Below are 13,458 nucleotides of genomic sequence, written 5' to 3'. Positions count from 1 at the left end.
AAATCTTAGCCTTACTCATGAGAGATTCTTTTAAAGTCTAATTGGATTAATATGGCAATAATATTTTTTAAAGTAAAAATTCTCAGAGAAAGGTTAGCAAAATTGCTACTAAAGATTTATCTGCCTGTTGCTGAGGGAGCCTTTCTGATTACAAAATGCCTTTAATCTCTCTCTCTTAAAACAGGTTTCTATGCAGTTCAGAATCCACTTTAAATCCCAAGAACTCTCTTCCTACTAAATTTTGTAGGAAGAGGAAGAATGTATCATAAATCCCATTGCAAAAGAAAGATATCGATCTGTCTGTCTGTCTAACAGCATACTGACATATTGTGCAATAGCAAGAATTCTTTCTAAACTCTCTGCTGGCTGAATATTAACCAGATTTAGCATCAATATTCTTATGCTGCTTAGTAGTGAGGATGCTTGTATGTGTATCATGTAAAACCATATAATAAGTCCAAAGGGATGATAAGTTACTCAGTGATGATTAACAAAACTTTTCATCAGATCTCAACGATTGACATATTAAATAGATAACTGAGTACAGGTCAAGTTTAAATTCTGCCTGTTTAGATGCTTAATAAATGAATTGATAAATAAATGCAATAAACAAATTACACAAGCCATTGTTTATTTTCCTCTCTGCAAACTGTCTTGTTGAAACAGTCCAGCTGCCATAAAGTCTGCTTTCTGCTATGAGGAAAGCAATGGTTCATAGTTTGGAATTTAATATTCAACTGAAAGTCTCAGCAAATAGTCTTTTCCACATGGAGCTGAAATGACGCTCATGTTCTGGACCACGTGTTGTCTGGGTCACTTTAAATTTTTAAAATAAACCTTTTTCTATAAATGTAAGGTTTTGCCTCAATCAGGATAAGTGTTTTTTCAAACTGATCTCCTTGAGAATATCTATCTTTAGCACCATACTTAAAGGTGAACTGCATAGCCAAACAAAAGAGGTTTGTGTCCTGTATAAAGGTGGCAAAAAAAATATTAAGCTTTTACATTAGAAATTGAACTGCAGCTTTTCCAGCCCTGTCTGAAGGAGGAAGGAGTTGTTGAGATACTCCAGTGTTACTCTGTGAGGAGGTCATTTGCGAGATACCTGTGGCATAAAACAGCCCAGAGTCAGCATCTTCTCCCTCCTCAAATAAGAAATCTGAAGTTCAGGTTTCAGCCTCAAACTATGATCTAATTGTTCAGATCCTCCAAAGACTGACAGAGCTCTTCAGCACAGGATTTGATCCTGCCAGATGCTGAGCACTCCAGCCCATTCTAACAATGCACTTAACCGGCATGCTGAAATTTGAGCATATGAATAGTCCATTGACCTCAGTAACACTACTTATGTGCTTAAAGTGAAACATCTACTTTGTAAATCCAAGTGTTTTGCTGGACTGACCCAGCATACACCTTGCGAAACTGAGCCCATAAACAGGGAAACCAAGGCCTGATCTTGCTAATGTAAATGATAGGCACAGAGACAGACAAACAGACAAAGAAACAAATGAGGCTAACTTCATGCATAAGAAAGTAAGAGTGTAAGACACACAGTTCCTTATTCTTTGTTGTTCACTTTTAATGTAGGAATTCTATTTTCTTTCTAGCTCTTTATATAGAGGATCACAACAAGGGACAACATATTCAGAGATAAGGTCTGGTTTTTTTTTTAAAAAATCATACATTAAACTGGTGTTACACAAAATGCTGAAAAATGCACACATGCACTGGGGGCCGGAGGAAGGAACCTGAGACACAATTCATCTAATATCAGTCTCAGTAACTGAAGGTGTTGATTTTAGCAAATATTTCAAACAGTGTGATTTTTAAACTGATGTCTATTAAAAGAAACATTTTTTGAGAATGTAAAGCACAAAATCTGAAATCAGTTATAGATGTGCATGCTGACAAATGCCTATATCCTGCAAATTGCAGGACTGCGGTCTTATACATTACCAATACATTTACATCAGAAAATAAAATAGTTAAAAATTATTCCATTCCCCCTTCTCTTGCTTTCCCAAATCGTGAATTTATGCTCCCATATTATAAACATCTTTAAGCAAGAGCAGAATTGGGCCCTTAACTTTTCATGGTGCTATCAACAGTTGCAAGAAAATGTAAGATATTTATTTCAAGATTTGGTAAGTATGTGAAGGGCTAAAGGCCCAGTACTGCAAACTGGTGGATGTTTCTATGGGGCAAATAGTGCTCCTTTGGATCAAAATTGTATCCTCAATGAACTTCTACTCCTTTTTACTCACATGAGCCATCCCACTGAAGTTAGAGAATAAGGATCATTGCTTGTTAAGTTCTGACAAATGCTCCATACTGTAAAAGACTCACATAAAGATAGTCCCTGTTCCAAGAAGCTCATGTAAGTGTTACAGGCTCAGATTCACTCTTTCAAAACAGTTTGTGGGTTTTAAGCTTTCTACATACATGGGATCTTGGCTGTTTTTAAAAGGCTTTGCAGTTCACTTTTAACACGTAGGTAATTTTCATCCACAGAATGAATATTCATCCATGATGCTAAATCCTATATTTCTTAAGCACTGAAACTCCAGCAGGCAAGGAATGCTGGAAAAGGCCATATTTCTCAAACCTTCTTTCTTTTCCTCTTGTTTCTGGGTTGTCTGGTTTTGATGCTTGTTTGTTTTTCCGTGCTGCCCTATTTGTTTCTCACTTTCATCTCAATTGATTTTTCTTAAGCTCTTTAAGGCCAACATCTTTGACAGGGGGGGAAATCTCATGAAAAATAAATCTGCTAGATTTTTGTTTGTCTGAAAGAACACTCTACACAAACTCCAGATCAAGTTTTAAACGAGACAGAGAATATGCAGATGCCTTCAGAAAACAATGAAAGGCATGAAGGAAAGTCCTTTCTGCCCCTAGAAGGAGCGATCCCATAGTCACAGAACATATGCAATTGCTTATTCTATGGCATGTAAACACTGGCTGTCAGTACCATAACTGCAATATCATGGAAGCACAGTATAAAGGCCCTACTATATAACAACTGAACAGTATTTGTGGACCTGGCTACAAAACACTTGTCCCCTCACCCAGTAACAACAGAATAGTGTGAACGGTACCTTAACCATGTTCCCAAACTGTATTCGTAGGAACACAGGAATTGCCTTGCTGGACTCAAACAGTGGTTTTAGCTATGGCAATATTGGATGAAATCCTGACCCTATGGAAGTCGACGGCAAAACTTCCATTGACTTGAATGGGACAGGATTTCACTCACTGAGTTAGAAGAGTATTTGTTTCAGAGTAGCAGCCATGTTAGTCTGTATCCGCAAAAAGAACAGGAGTACTTGTGGCACCTTAGAGACTAACAAATTTATTAGAGCATAAGCTTTCGTGGAACTTCATTGGTTTTAAACTGCACCTCTCCATACACACACAAAATCCATAGCACTGAAGCAGGCAACAAGACTTATGAAAGAAAAACCTCAATGTGCAAGAGTAAACTGTTTATAATTTAACACGGTCGGATTTTCTAAATCATTATGTAACTATTCTCCAGAGGGTTATCCAATGGGATGTGCAGCTCTAGAGTTCATCCATTTTTTAAGATATCCATAAGCAACAACAAAATTCTTATCCCCAATACAATTGAAGTGAAACTATGAAAGGAAAAAATATGAAAAATCAGTCTTTAAAAATCAATATAATTAAATCCAAAAATAGTAAAATGTCAATCATAAGATTATGATTATTGCATGGCATAACTACAGGACAGAGTTAAGGATATGTGGGTGTTGTCACAGGGTAGCTAGCATCTTAAATGAAATGGGGCCCAGCTCTCCTGTTCCAGTCTGGGTGCTCCCTAATTTGGTATAATGAGGACGGTGGAGCTGCCCCCAGAGTTATAAATGAGAAACAGCAAGGGAGGACACAGAATCCAGAGAGAGAAGCTGAGGTGGATTGAGAGCTTTGGGGGGTGGCGGGGGGAAGAGAATCACAGCCGGGGCAAGGGAGGTAACGCTTCTGACAGAGAGAACAGTGAGAGTTCCCTAGTAACCACTGGAGCCAGATCGGACTGCTGACACCAAAATGCAGCTGCAGGTGCATGGATCACCTACAAACTTCCCCAGGCCAGAAAGCCATGGCAGGAGAGGATCCAAAGGCTGAGGGCAGCAGAGGGAGATGGCTGCTGGCTATCTGAGCTCAAGGACTGAAGTCTGGGGAACAATGAAAGGGTGAGCCCACTGATGTATCCAGGTGAGAATTAGAACCAGACCTGAGATCAAAAACAGGGAAGCACCCCAGCTAGAGGGGCTGGTGTGAAGCATGGTGAGAGTTGCCAGAGCTGTACCTTAGAGGTCAGGTGTGCTGACAGGCAATGGAGCTGTACCACAGAGCCTCAGCATGGTGAGAGATGCTGGAGCTTTACCTGGTGTGTTGATGACCTGCTGGAACTTGAAAGATTGAATGTACTTCTTTGGACTGTGCTGAGGAATTCTGTATTATAGTTGTGGGACTTTTGTTATAATTTACATGCACAGGGCTGTTTTTTTGTAATATATTAACCAAGTAAAGGCTATTTATACTTGGAAATCTTGTATGGAGTTACTGGGGACTTTGAAAGAGCGAAACAACCACCTTGTCACAAGTGCCTTAACTGTGCATTTCTTACCTTAAAATGTTTGGATTTCTTGTAAGTGTAACCATAACTCTATATTTCCTGGCTTTATAATGCTTTATTTTGGGATAATTACAACATCCGTGTAATGTATCTGGCTCTAAGTTACACTCAAACTTAATTCCATTTTAATGTAGATTTTTGTCAGGTATTATACAAAAGAGATGACAAATGAGAAACTATACAACATGCTGACAACACCTCTCTTTCCATATAATTGTCAATAACAAGGAGGAGTGCAATGTTTTGCATTTAAGTGCTATTCTTTAATCCAAATATTGCATGTATAGAATGACTCGTTATAAGTCACACCATTTAAAGAGGGGGGAAAACCCCCTCTAAAGATGAAAGACACTTAAATGATTAAAAGCAATCATTAACTGTTTAATGGAAATTGAATTGGAATTTCACAGATCCTATAAATTTCATAGTATGTAAACCATTTCACATCTCAAATGCATATATCATGAACGGTCTCACAGATGCAGCCAAGCACACCCCTTGAGGTTTTTCAAATTCTTGCCTTTGCTGTCAAACATCCTTATAAACTTGCCAACAGCTAGAAAGATGCTGCTCAAAACCACAACAGATGTATTAGAAGAACATAGCATTTTTATGTCATCATGGAACTGAAAAGAATTTTTCTTTACTGCAATTTTAAGCACAGTGCTCCCTCACCGTAAAGCTACATTTTGTTTGCCAAGATTTCTGAATATTTCTGCCTGCTGGTTCTGACAGAAAATGGAGTTTTAAACCATTAGCTACAGTTAAATAGTTTTAAATAAGGAAGCTCTATTAAAGAGAAGACTCACAAAGAGTGACCGCTTTATAAATACAATTTTTTTGCTATTTTTTCATATCAACTATGAGCTCATTATCCTAGATAGAGGCCTCAATTAGGAAAGCATCCCTATTCAGGGTAATATTTAAGCACATGCTTGGCAGGCAGCCCTGTTGCACCTTCCTGCAGCCTACCTGAGAGATCACATATCCAATGGGACTGAGGAAATGGGCCTAAGGAGAGAGGCCCAGGTAGCCCCCATTTCCTCCAGCTTCTCTTGAAACTGCCAACCTTCCAGCCTGTCCCCACAACATGCATCCACCCAGCTATCTGCAGAAGCCCCCAGACTTCTTCTACTATATCCTAGCCCCAGCTGCCAGGTTTAGTGCAGCTCCATGCCCTACTACTACCCCTTATTGCAGAAGGATGTGTTGTACTTAAGCTTTAGGTTGGCAATTGATTTACATATTTGCCAATTATAGACTATAAGGGAGCTGCACAAAACTTGACAACTATTGTATGTTAAAGTTAAGCATATATTTTAGTACTTTCCAGAATCAGGACCATAATCAGTAAAGTCCTGATCCTGCAGCAATTGAAGCCAGTGGCAAAACTACCATTGACTTCATTGGAGCACTCTGATCCAGATCCAACACAGAACTTAAGAACATGTTTACGCATATTCACACTTTACACATGTCAGTAATCCTATTGCACCTTGCAGGACTGAGGATTTGTCTACATGAACATTCCGTGTGTGGCAAACTGGGGTGTAAATCTAGCCTGCCATGCCTTCCTTAAGTGTCCACATGGACCCTCTTGACACACACACACTGTTACTTACTGCACTTTGATCTACTCCCGTTTCAAAGTAAGGTAGATCAAGCGGAGTAGCAACTGTTAATGTGTATTTGCAAGGTCTACATGGACAGTTAGTACATGGAAGGCTAGTGCAGCGTAGATTTACACGCCAGCTTGCCACAAACTAAATGTTCATGCAGACAAACCCTGAGTCTCTAACCCTACATCAGGTTCTGCTAGAGTAAACCCAGATGCAGGATCAGGGCACAAATGGTACCAATCTTTCACAAAAATCAAGACATTCTCTTTTGAAATCAATGATGTAGTCAATTTAAAAAAAACAACATTTTTACTTAAACATTTTATCTACTATTATTACAATTATTTAAGATTCCTATAACTGAGCAATATTAGACAAAATAAATATTTTACTTCTTTCTTCATTTCGTTGACTTTGTGTACTTGACAATACTTTTATATGATCAGCTTTGCTATTCCCTGTGTGATCAGGTAGCCATAGTTGTTTGTATGAGATTTTCATACAGCAACAGGGGAGAATAAAGCTTGTTTTTGCACGGAGGGGGGGGAGGAAGAAAAAATTATTGTAAAAGTAAAAAAGTTGGCAGGGGGACTTGGAGGCAAAGGATCTGAAACTTACCGTATTTCACTAGACTTCTCATAAATGTTGTTCCCTTAAATACTAAATCTTAGACTAATTTTGTTTATATTAGAAGCATTTGGGAACTATTTGTACCGGTTCTAACATCCGGTCATAAAATTTGCAATGGACACATAAAATGTATTCCTCTTCCAGGAAGAGTTTAAGATGATTGCATGATGCAACACTAGTCTATTGTGCTGCCAACGAAAAGACAAAGGTCAAATTCAAGTTTCCAAAAATAGAAAAGGCTAGGTTAAGGGTAGAGACACCCCCACACCTTGCTATTTATCTGCTAGATAGACTAGAGGGAGCCAAAAGAACTGGTTTTAAAAAGATTATGCCTTTTAAAAAAATCAATTTTCTGAGAGACAAATTCCAGCAATAAAGAATTATTCTTTATAATTACTTTGATTTTATTCACAGCTGCCTAGAGACATAGTTTCTGCCCATATGCCATGTGAAACATTAAGTCCTCATCTACCAGAAGAGCCAAATTCTCCTAGATCTTCATCGGACTTCCAATGAAGTCAACAGCAAACCTCACATTGACTTCAAATGGGCAGAGCTGGGACTTTGGTTTATAGCTTAACAACGTCTGTGTCTCTGTTTAACTCATTTCTTGACTGAGGCATGGTCTAATCCTTGTTTATAGAAATACATACATATTCTAATGAGTGTGTGTATTAAGTATTCAAAATTGAACAGTGAGGCTAACTGTATGTACAAAAAGGTCATCGTCCTCTGCTGCATTCAAGCAGTGCTGAAGTCTGCCCTAATATGTGCTGCCTGCTCACAGCCCCCTAAGAAGCCAAGGAGCAGTCAAAGATTGTTGAGATGGTCCAATCAGGCCCGTTTTTGTCAGCCACAGTCCCTATCCCTTAAGCAGGAGGGAGTGGTGTGCTGGCTCTGCACCAATTGTGGATCCCGTATACAGATGGAATCTTCCTGGGCCCAGTTTAACTGACTTAAAGATAGCCAGAGCTGCCGCACTGTAGGGAAGGACCTGCCCAAAGAGCTAGAATATTTTATTTTCAGGGCTGAAAAATGTCGAGTGTGTGGTTTTGTTCTTATGACATTACTTTAGGCAGCAAATTGTCACACTATGAAATGTCATGGGAAATCAGTAATGTTATCTCCCTATATTAGAGTGCTGCAGAATTGCAGAAGACCAGCACGGTTATATGATATTTATACAGACCAGGCTAATCTCCAATTTTCGGCCGTACCCTCAGACTTTCTTCTCAACTTCTCTAACCCTCTGTCCCTTCTTCTGCATTTCTCCTAAACTGGCTAACAGAATTATTATTATTTGAAGTTTTTGCCTCTTCCCCACTGCTGAATGTTACCATCCCAGCTTCTGCTTGATGGGAAGGGGAATCAGGTCAGTAGCTCAGATAACTCAGAAGGCAGTAGACACTTTACAATACAGATAGAAAGGCAGAGGTGCATGTCCCAATAGCTTAGCTATGATGCAATAAATGGGGGGTAGCAAAACAGGATGAAGTGAGAAAAGACGAGGGTTACAGCCAGGGTGGATTTGGAAGTATGGGCTGGATGAATGCACTATAAGGTGGGTAGAAAGCTGGCTAGATTGTCGGGCTCAACAGGTAGTGATCAATGGCTCCATGTCTAGTTGGCAGCCGGTATCAAGTGGAGTGCCCCAAGGGTCGGTCCTGGGGCCGGTTTTGTTCAATATCTTCATAAATGATCTGGAGGATGGTGTGGATTGCACTCTCAGCAAATTTGCGGATGATACTAAACTGGGAGGAGTGGTAGATATGCTGGAGGGCAGGGATAGGATTCAGAGGGACCTAGACAAATTGAAGGATTGGGCCAAAAGAAATCTGATGAGGTTCAATAAGGATAAGTGCAGGGTCCTGCACTTAGGATGGAAGAATCCAATGCACCGCTACAGACTAGGGACCGAATGGCTAGGCAGCAGTTCTGCGGAAAAGGACCTAGGGGTGACAGTGGACGAGAAGCTGGATATGAGTCAGCAGTGTGCCCTTGTTGCCAAGAAGGCCAATGGCATTTTGGGATGTATAAGTAGGGGCATAGCGAGCAGATCGAGGGACGTGATCGTTCCCCTCTATTCGACATTGGTGAGGCCTCATCTGGAGTACTGTGTCCAGTTTTGGGCCCCACACTTCAAGAAGGATGTGGATAAATTGGAGAGAGTCCAGCGAAGGGCAACAAAAATGATTAGGGGTCTGGAACACATGACTTATGAGGAGAGGCTGAGGGAGATGGGATTGTTTAGCCTGCAGAAGAGAAGAATGAGGGGGGATTTGATAGTTGCTTTCAACTACCTGAAAGGGGGTTCCAAAGAGGATGGCTCTAGACTGTTCTCAATGGTAGCAGATGACAGAACGAGGAGTAATGGTCTCAAGTTGCAGTGGGGGAGGTTTAGATTGGATATTAGGAAAAACTTTTTCACTAAGAGGGTGGTGAAACACTGGAATGCGTTACCTAGGGAGGTGGTAGAATCTCCTTCCTTAGAGGTTTTTAAGGTCAGGCTTGACAAAGCCCTGGCTGGGATGATTTAACTGGGAATTGGTCCTGCTTCGAGCAGGGGGGTTGGACTAGATGACCTTCTGGGGTCCCTTCCAACCCTGATATTCTATGATTCTATGATTTAAATCACTAGTCAGGAAGACTCAATTTAGCCATGGATTTCTACATAAAAGTGCATTCTTGTTGGTTGTTATAACCTTAATACACATTCTTCACAACTCAGAGGTAGGTTTCATTTTTAGAAGGTATAAAGTATACATTTTTAAACTGATTTATTTAGAAAACTTTTCAGATTAGTTTGACAGCTATATCAGAAAATGAATTATTGTTTAGTTATTTCATTTACCAAAAGTAATAGAAGCAGATATTTATGAAGTCATTGGGAGGTGAACTATCTCCAATTCAACAGGTTAATCATTAATATTTGGAGGATTTTCTTGCAATGCTGTATTAGGAGGAGAACATCACCAGACAGACATTTAAATTGTTTTATTTCACTAAAATAACAACGGTATGTATTTTGGATTTTTTTCTTCAACAGCAAACATATTTTAACAAAACAAGCATTTGAATTTAATTAAACATTCACATTTTTTAAAATCAGGTTTGTTTTTGTTAAAATTGTTTTTAACTAAAATAGTTAAATGAAATATTTTTTTAAAAAAATTAAATCAACTATGTCAGCCAGGTCAACATGAGAAACTTAAAATATTGGCTTCTGCAGCTAACTCAGTCGTCTTCACCTTCATTTTCCAGTTTGTTCATAATCAGGAAAAGAAAAACAAGCTTTCCTGCTTTTTCAGGTCCCAAACGATTTCTCAATTTGGAATGAATTAGTCCAAAAGGAAGAAAATATTTCTCTGCACCGGGAGAAGAAGCTACTGCTGTTAAAGTGAAATTATCACTTCAACACTGAATCCAAGTGCTTAAGTGACTTCCACCAGTTCACTGGTGTGACTTTCTTTAAAACATCATCATCAAACATATATTTCTTGAATTATTCTTATTCCCAAACTGGGTCTCTTTTACGGCCTGCTGCCATTATAGGTTTTCTCTTCAAGTGAGAATGGTATGGTAGATCTCAGATCAATGAAGGCTACACTCAGAAAGACCTCAAGACTTCTGGAATATGCTGCTCAAAGAGTTTCACTTTTGTTTCTACTGCCTGTCCCTCCTTTTCACATTTATCTCCAGATTTCTTCTCCTTGTCCAGATCTAGTCCGCCACCAACAATCTTCTATTCACTGAACTTTTTGAAACTTTGCACTTTTAGAGAGAGGTAAGAGATTGACTGTGTACACAAATTTGCAGAGGGACAACAGGGTTGAGGTCTGTTATTTCTCACCTCTGTATATTATGTATTTATTTGTTTGTTTTATTTAAAAATATTTTTGCTGTTCACAAGCATGCTATCTCTGGAGACACAAATCCACAGTCTGAGAACTGCAAAACTAAGCATCTCTGATGGTATCTTCTAGACTGAGCGCTGAGTCCCATTGGGTAGATAGAAAGATTAACCAAAATAATCTATGTAGAAGCCCCTGGAGCCCCATAAAACTGGGTCCCTAATCCATGAACTATTGGAACTCATTTACAAAACTTTTCTTAAAAATTACATGAATATATTGTCTCATACTATAGAATTAGAATTTATAATCCCTATTCCATGATGAGATATCTTTGAGCTATAATGTATCTTAATTAAAACCATCTTTAGATGGACTTTTTTGAAGGAAAAAAACCTGATTTAAACAAAATTAAAAAAAAACAACTCAGATTTCTTAAAAAAAATTTTTTTTTTAAATCATGGATTTTTATCCACCCTGGTTACAGCAACAGCCTTACATAGCTTGTTGGTGATAACCTTAGTGGGAAGGGAAAAGTGATGCAGGGAAAAAGGAATGGGGAAAAGAAAGACATAATGGACTTTGGAGTAAGACAAGACTACAGTGAGGCAAGGCTAGATAGGAACAGAGATAAAAGGAAAGAACTTTGCACATGTAGAGAAAAAATTGGGAATCTCAAGAACATCTGTTTTTGAAGTAACTCTGGTTAGCTAACCTGTGTTAACTAACTTGGGTTAAAAAGCAGGGAAGATATGACAACGTAGCTTTTAACTCAGGTTAGCAGCTTGAGTTAAAGCCCATAGGGGAGCCTGGAGTTGAATTCAAGCTACTAACCCAAGTTAAAAACTGCGCTGTCTTGTCTTCAGTGCTTTTAACCCAAGTCAGCTAACTGGAAGTAAGAACACACCTTTTATTTGCAGTGTAGACATATCCTCAGAGTATGCTCTTCAGGACAAGGACCATCTTTTTGGTTTGTGTTTGTACAGTGCTTCACGCAATGGCATTCAAGTCTGCGACTGGGGCCCATACGTGCTACGGTAATACAAATAATAGGAACAATAAAAGGAAGACAGAAGGGAGAGATGCTGCAACATCTACGCTGCAATTAAACAGCTCCTTAGGCCTGCCATCTGTTCCCTGGAGGCTTCAATCAGGAGCAGTTCAGAGGCCCTAAGGGTATGTCTATGCTGCAATTAGACACCTGCCATTGGCCTGTGCCAGTTGACTCGCGCTAAGGAGCTGTTTAATTGCAGCGTAGATGTTTGGGCTGGGACTGGGACCAGGGCTATAGGACCCTGCAGGGGTCTAATTGCAGTGTAGATATACCCAATGTCTCCTAGTACATCCTGTCATACATGGGGAGCACATCTGCTGCTACGCTTCCTAAAGGGATTCCACACACACTCTTGTACTGACAGGAGCCTTGCTGGCTGGCCCACAGGAGTTTGGGGTGATGGCTGTGTCGGTTCCCCACCATTTGGGGTGACTAGCACCCCAGGCAGTCCTAATAGGAAGGAGCTCCTACACCCATAAAAGTGCGGGAATTATAACTGTGGCCAAAACATGTGCAGGAGAAAAAGGGGTCACAGGTTCATGTTTTCCTTCCTTGCTCACCAGTGCAGGCTCCAGCAACAGTCTATCCCTAAACATTTTCTAATCTTCAGGAATGTACAGTAAATCAAAATTCCAACTTATTGGTAGTCTCCCTCACCCCCCCCCCCCGTCATTTTCCACAGCTTAGAGGCATCGATCAAGCCCTGACTATTATATAAGTAGCACCAAAGGTGTGCTTAGTACTTTACAGATCTAGGCCCTGATTCCACAAAACTGGTTAAGCATGTCCTTCAGTTCCACCTGAGTCATGGAATTCATTGAAGTACATAGAGTAAAACATGCATTTAACTTTAAACACATGCTTAAATGCTCTTCTGTTTAAAAATATTTTTCCACACATTGCAAACACAAGAGATTAAAGGCCTGAATTGAAAATATTTTTCCATGCATTGCAGAAACCTTATCTTTATCACGATCCATACTCAGAGCTGCATACTCCAGCCCTAAACTAGGTCTTCCATACACAACAGCTACAGAGACATGATGGAAATATTTTTAATTGTCTCTGCAATAAGAAAGATTTATTGAATGTTTATGGAATACTTCATGCTTTTTATTTATATAGCTTTTCTTCCACAGAAAGGTTAGTGTTTGTGACATATAAATCAGATCCATCTCTGTTGGTGATTAAGGCATCATAACTGATTTATTATTCTCACTAACTTCTAAAAATTCAAGATAAGCTATCAAATGAAAAATGGAAAACCACTTAGACAAAAGTGTTACAAATCTCTAAATGCTGTTTATCAACATCTGAAGGTTAATTCAAATCTAGAACATCTGCAACCCACTTGGCATAAAATCCACTGCTTCATTACAGGCCATATATGTCTGAACATCTGCTGAGAGTGGGGAAAAAAAAATAACTAATCAAATAAGAAACTATATATACTGTTTTCAAACCCTCCCTATAATAAAGATTTTAATAACAGCTAAGATGTTAATAGGGAGCTGAGGTTTGCATTTGTTGTTTAAAACAAAAAAACAAAAAAAAACCCCAAAACAGTCGTAAGTGAGAGAAGGTGACATACCACCTACGTCACCTCTTTATCAAATAGCTGCAATTATTCTTTATCAGCAATACTTT

The 13,458-nt window shown here is 39.2% G+C and overlaps 1 protein-coding gene across 4 annotated transcripts in view; it reads right to left on the bottom strand.

The window, feature by feature from the left end:
• The window catches only part of TMEM200A (transmembrane protein 200A), an 83,214-nt gene that overhangs the window by 27,099 nt on the left and 42,657 nt on the right, over window positions 1–13,458 (bottom strand). The window lies entirely within an intron of this gene.

This window comes from Caretta caretta, chromosome 3 (genome assembly GCF_965140235.1).
Source record: "Caretta caretta isolate rCarCar2 chromosome 3, rCarCar1.hap1, whole genome shotgun sequence".
Taxonomy (NCBI): Eukaryota; Metazoa; Chordata; order Testudines; family Cheloniidae; genus Caretta; species Caretta caretta.
Note: the sequence above shows the minus strand (reverse complement) of the source record. Positions and strands in the feature narration are given on the sequence as shown.